The sequence below is a fragment of the Trachurus japonicus genome, chromosome 17, assembly GCF_045865225.1.
Source record: "Trachurus japonicus isolate A0001 chromosome 17, Traja_1.0".
NCBI classification, from domain to species: Eukaryota; Metazoa; Chordata; class Actinopteri; order Carangiformes; family Carangidae; genus Trachurus; species Trachurus japonicus.
The window spans coordinates 26,309,431-26,315,815 of NC_140923.1; positions in this window are offsets into that span (position 1 = coordinate 26,309,431).

Genomic DNA, 6,385 nt, shown 5'->3' on the forward strand with positions numbered 1-6,385 from the left:
CCGCTTGACTTGAAGTTATGGCCCCCCCCCTTGTCCAGATGCGTTCCGCGGTCCATGCAGCAGCGGATGTTACGACGTGCACAGCTTTGATGTCATATCGGAGCCTTAATGTCAGTAAATTTGAGTAAAAATACAGACATCACTTATCCCGTGCGAATGCACCGCAAGAAACACAGACGTGGGGGGGTAATTTACAAATTACCAGACGTCCCCAGGTAATACTAATCCCGTGCGAATAGGGCATATGGCTGTAACTCAGAGAAGGCACGGAGGACTCTGAAACTTCTCCCAGCCCTTAGTCGACATGAGGGTGAGTAGATTTGAGTGAAATTTGAATTTTGGGTGAACTATCCCTTTAATGCCATTTGCACTGTCACTGTGAGCATGTTAGTTTGGTAACATTAGCCTTTAGCTCAGAAGCTGACATAGCAGCAGATTCATCATGTTTTTACATCCGTTTTAGGTCGGTTTTGTATTTTCTGCTAACCTGCTGCGCACCGACCAAAACACTTCATGGGTGAGGCTCAAAAACAACTCTAAGTCTAACAAGAAGTGCGTTCCTGTGTGACATATTTGCTTCTGCCAGTCGATGTGTTGCTGGTCTTTGTTGCATGTTTTGCATTTTGGCACACTGTGTGGTTTTTTGGTTATATATAGAACCAAACTACAGAGAGAACTAGAGCTAGTTCACGACAGCAAATTGAAAAGGCCGATATTTACCTGCACTCTCATTTTGACCTTTATATCAACCCACTAAAAGCATCCTCATGCCATAATGAGCCTATGGATTTGTTTGTGAATTCATGTAGGAACGTTAAGTAGCAGAAGGTGCGTGAATGCACAAAAAAAACACACCAAAATAAACACAATAAATGTGATCATACTGGAAAATATTTATGTATTTGTCTTGTTTTTATTACCCTAAAAATGTTGCTTCTTAGTCAAGGTTCAAGGTTCATTTATTGTCATTTTGTCTAAACATGCTTTCACATGTAGACAATGAAATGCGTTACTCAGGTCCGAGTAGCACAATCAAGCAACAGTAAAAACAAATGAATGAAAGACAACATGAAATCCACAGCAGCATCAGCACCAGCAGAGGCAGATAGTTATTCTAACAGCAGGTTACTCCCCACTAAAAATTGACAGAGGTAATTAGTTCGGTAGGAAAATGAACATGGGATTCATCTCCACATATTTTCATACTTACAGCATAGACTGTAAGAAAACAAGCAGCCTCAAACCTATCAGATGTCATTTTTAATAAAGTAGCTGCTCAGAAATTCACCCCAGAGTTGCACTCTGCTGAGAGTGGGTGGTGGTCTAAAAATGTACCGGATGACCTGATTAGGAAAAAAAAAATGTTTGTCAGGAGGTCACAGATGTAGAGTACAGTACAGACAGTCAGGTTCTACTATGCACATGACTAATGCATCATGGGATTTTCTTTTTCTCAGAGAAAGTGTAAAAAAAGAGGTATGCATGAACCTACATGTGCACTGACTAACTAAAAAGAAAATACACAGATGTGTCAGAACTTGCTTCCTGTCTTTTGCATAAATGAGGGGAATCTCAGACCCGCTCTGTAAAAATATTTGCATGTCCATATGTTCTCAACTCCAATTGTACAGAAAGTGACAGGAGAAAACATACACAAGGGTCTTTCTTCTTTAAAAATGCATTCTGAAGTTCATCTGTAGATAACATGAGTCAAATCAATGGGTAATTTTCTATGGTTACCATGTTTTATGTATGAAATTCCCAGTTTATGCTTCCATCAACCATGGGCCATGGCCAGCATGGGAGGGAGGAATGATTACAGAAGTTAGTGACACAAATGGATCTATTTAGATTATCAGTTGTAACACCTCAATATCACACTGACTGTATCCAGGCAGCACATTTTAGAGGCAGCACAACTCCATACAAAGTCAGTGGCATCTGATTAAGCACAAGCACAAGATTGATGCAAGTTATTGGCTGATAAGGTTTGAACTAAAAAGTTGTACCAATGCTAGTGGTTTCTGCATTTGCGTCATAAACATGTACAAACAGGGCAAAAATGGAAATAAGGGGAGAATAAACATGCAAACATGGACGTGGTCCAACAGGAAATATTGAGAGACGCTGGATAAATTTGTTTATATAAACATCATTACTAGCTTCTGACTTGACTTGGGTGCGAAGACTTGAGACTTACTAGTGACTCAAAAAACAGTGACTTGAATCCACCTCTGCTGTCAAGTCTTTCCATATCAAAAGGATCAAGTGCAAGGTAAGTCATGAGTTATTGGTGCTCAAGTCAAAGTTGAGTCCAACTCTTTCTTGATTTTCTCAAGTCAAGTCTTAAGTTGTCAAGTTGTCCAAGTCGAGTCCAAGTCATGTGACTCAAGTGCACACCTCTGTCCGTTGTTAGCTGCAGGACTTTTTGAAGGGCAATTCAAGCTACCGTGATCGATTGTTTATGTTGCACGTTTATAAAGTGTTTCGGATTCAAATATTTTATTTCAGGTATTTAAACCCTCAACAAGTAGCAGTCAAAGCATTAATCAGTTATATACTAATTATGATACAAATGCTCAGACGTCCTTCTTCAAATGAACATCCTTTTTTCGAGAAACCTGGTTGAATATCACACGCTTTCTAAATATAGGCCTACGATGTAGCTGCAATGAAGAACTGAAACCAGAAACAGACAGTTAACAACTAGTCTTGTGTTAAATAGGCTGTAGTCATTGTTGAAAAAGGCACGATATAGGCACATATGACCGACTTGAACTCAAAGATACAGAGTAAGCCTAGCCTGGAGTTTTTCTTTTTTGTAATCTGTGCACTGTCCCCTTCACTACTTAATGAAAAACTTATGCTAGCATGCTTTGTAAGTTGGAAGCACACATGCGTTTTTGTGTCAACATATATTACACTGTTTTCTCTCGATAGCCAACAACAGCAGCAGCAGTAAAAAGGCTAAGAGAGAAACCTGAGATGAAGCAGGAAACGGACTCTGTATAATTTCCCCCCTAAGTGCTTGATAATTGAAATGACATTCAAAAGGCTAAAAGCATGTTTAACCTGATGCACTTCCTCTGCAGTTTCCAGTATAATGTGGTTTCCTGTCCCACATCATTCTAACTGTCGTTCACAGCTCAAACAATTCTTTGCCACTTTGCGCCAACATGCTCGCTGCAATTCAATGTGTGATGTGTTTGATGAAGCCTCTTGGATGAGAGGTCAAACGTCTTCCTAGACAAATAATAAGTCCAGTTGCTTTCGATTTAAATTTCCTTGAGATAACTATGGCCTGGACAAATGAGAATATTCACAGGCTTATTGCAATGTGTTTTATTTTTCATGTCCAAGGTACAGTATCTACCATGAGTTGACTAAATCTAAGTTCAGCCATCATCAGTGGAGCTAGGAAACTATGAGTCACCATGGCAACAATTAAAGAGCAGTCATGGTTCAGACTAATGCATTTTACTGTGTGTGGTCGACTCACTGGAAGACTTGAATTCCCTTAATGGGTGATTGAATGCTGGACTCCTATTGTATGTTGCATTAAAAATGTATGTGTTTTTATTGTGCTGTAACCCGATATGGACAAAGTGTTGTGTGGTGGCATCACTTTATAGTGCTGTAGCCATATTGTCCAACCAAGTAATAACGATTATATTTATTCATGTGACTGTGAGTTTTAGACTTTCATGTCACGCTCAACAAATCCTACTTCAAAACTCATAAACTCCCCTCACTGAACTTTATGAGGATCACCTCACCAACTCTGGGTGGGGCCTCCCCTTGTCCTCAAAACAGCAACAAGCTGTTTGAAATGTATCTTTGACACTCTGCTCCATGCTGACATGAACTTCTGCAGATCTGTCAGCTGCACATCCATGCGGCTAATTCCCTGTTCTGCCCCATCAGGGAGGTTTCTACTGGATTTACTGGGAACACACTGAGGAACACCGACCTCACTGTCAAGTTCATGAGAGCAGCTTGAGACGACTTTCGCTCTGTGTTACGGCGCATTATCCTGCTGGAAGTGCCCATTAGAGGGTGGTAAATCGTAGGCATGAAGCGATGCACGTGGTCAGAGGTAACACTCAGACAGGCTGTGACATTCAAACTGGGATTGATTTAAGAGCGTGTAAGAGTGTGTTTCACATGTCTCGAGGGTCTCGTGATGGTTTGCTCTCCAACCCAGCGGGTACCTCAGGTGACGATGTCTCAGGTGTGTGTGCAGCATCAGTCGTGCTGCCGTGTGCTGGTTTCAGGGGAAGATCTGACTGATTTTATCACCAAACCACTAGGATCAGATTTCACTGAGAACAGTTGGTGTATGTTGTTCCCAGTACTTTTTCACCTTCACCCCCTCCTTTTTTTTCAGCAGGTTCCTCAGAGTGGTGGGGTTGAGCTCAGACCACGTCCTTTTTGTGCTCCACAAACTTGTTCGGGGGAGAAGTCTGTCACATTGTCTGTCATCTGCTCAGTGCATCAGAGCTTCACTCTCTCCCTTTCCCAATAAACCATGACACTCAGACTACGAGTTGGGAGGACTGGACGTCTGTGACAGGTGTACAGCTAGTCTTTCCCGTGAGAGTAGCAGAGTGCCTACCCTCAGTTTTGGTATGTCTGACACTGGGAGGGCCTTCAGTGGTTCAGCAAGATGTTTGCTCATTTAGGGAATGTCACGCAGTCTGGCCACCAACACCAATCTGCGTACAGAGATTTTTTAAATTCCAAAGATCCTCCATTGATCTTTTCAAGCACAGACTTCCAGCCACTCTTCAGGATTTCTGTTTTACTGTGTAAAAACTGTCCAAACTACACAAACAACACTGTATGTGTTGTATATAACATATACTACTTATAATTCATTTTTAAATACTTTTTCTTAAAGGGACAACGAGGAGTTTTGGAAAGTGTCTCCTCCACGTGCATGGTGAAATTCTTGGACCGGCACAAGACACAAAACATCGAGACGATCAGATACCGTCGTAGTTCCGACCATAAACAGCGATTCAGCGGCCGTTATTCCCATGACCCGCCAGGCAGCGTCCGCGAAACCGAAAGTAGGAAATGCTGGGCGAGCCGATCACTAATAATAATAACAAAATAACGATAAAGACAAAATGATATATTTATCGAAAATGGGACCATTAACAAGTGTGGGTAACATAGATTCATTCACATTAATATGAGACTTTTTTATAACCAAATACAAACTCCTTGTTGTCCCTTTAAGTTATACATTTTTCTCACATGGTTTCTATTTTATTCTCTTCTTATTTTTCTGTTTGCGCTGTATGTTAATGCTTGCTGTTGAAACACAGTCATTTCCCAGCCTGAGATCAATACAGTAGATCTTAATCTCAACGTCTGCAGTTCCACTGTAATGTTCTTGCTTCATTTCCTCAGTCAACAATGGTGTTGCTCAGTGCTCTAAGATTTTCATCTGTTTTTCTATATTTTTATCAGCTCCCTCTTTACAAAGTCACTGAGACTACACTAACGGAACATTACGAGATGGAGTTGTTTTCGAAGCACTCGCAAGCAGTCTCTGCATTTGCCTTGAAAACAACTTGATGAGTTTGATGAGGGAAACCAAGAAATCCCATTAGTCCCTGTAGCGTAGCTCTGAGCAGCTCACGGCTCTGCTCCACCATTCTAAAAATAGCTTGCACCAACAATTAAAGGTAACAAACCTACTGCTATGACTATAGGGATTATGGCAATGGGCCAATTTGCTAAAATGTTGAACTATCCCTATAAAGTAGCTCATAATGCTTAAATCCAACAAACATTCGAGTTCATAGGTTGAAGAAAAATATGGAGTTATGAAGTTTATTTGTGGAAATCCATCAAATGTTTGGTGAAATATTTCACTGAAACTCCTGTGTCAGAAGGATTCTTCCACAAATGTATCAAAGGGTACGGAAGCCCTAAAGGGTCATACATACATACATTTTATTCCATCCGTTTTCTCATGATAACGAGATAATTTTCCTCCGTTTTCTCGTGATAACAAGATAACTAATTCGAGATCTCGAGAAAACAAAACGATAGGGATCTGCCCCAGTGTGCGAAATACGGGGTGGATCCTACCCCTGAAAGCCCCTAAAGCAAAATTTGAAGGGGGTCTCAAATTTTATCAAAAAATAAAAAATAATTGCACAGGATAAGACAGCAGCCGACAGATATGACGTATATCTGTTTATGGGCAACGGTGGGCAGCGGTGCGCGGCACAAAACGTTTGGGAACCACTGGTCTATTAAATCATTGCAGGAAACATCATTCAGTGTAGCAATGTCAGAGGAGCAGGAGAAAACGGAGGAAAATTATCTCGTTATCACGGGAAAACGGATGGAATAAAATGTATGTATG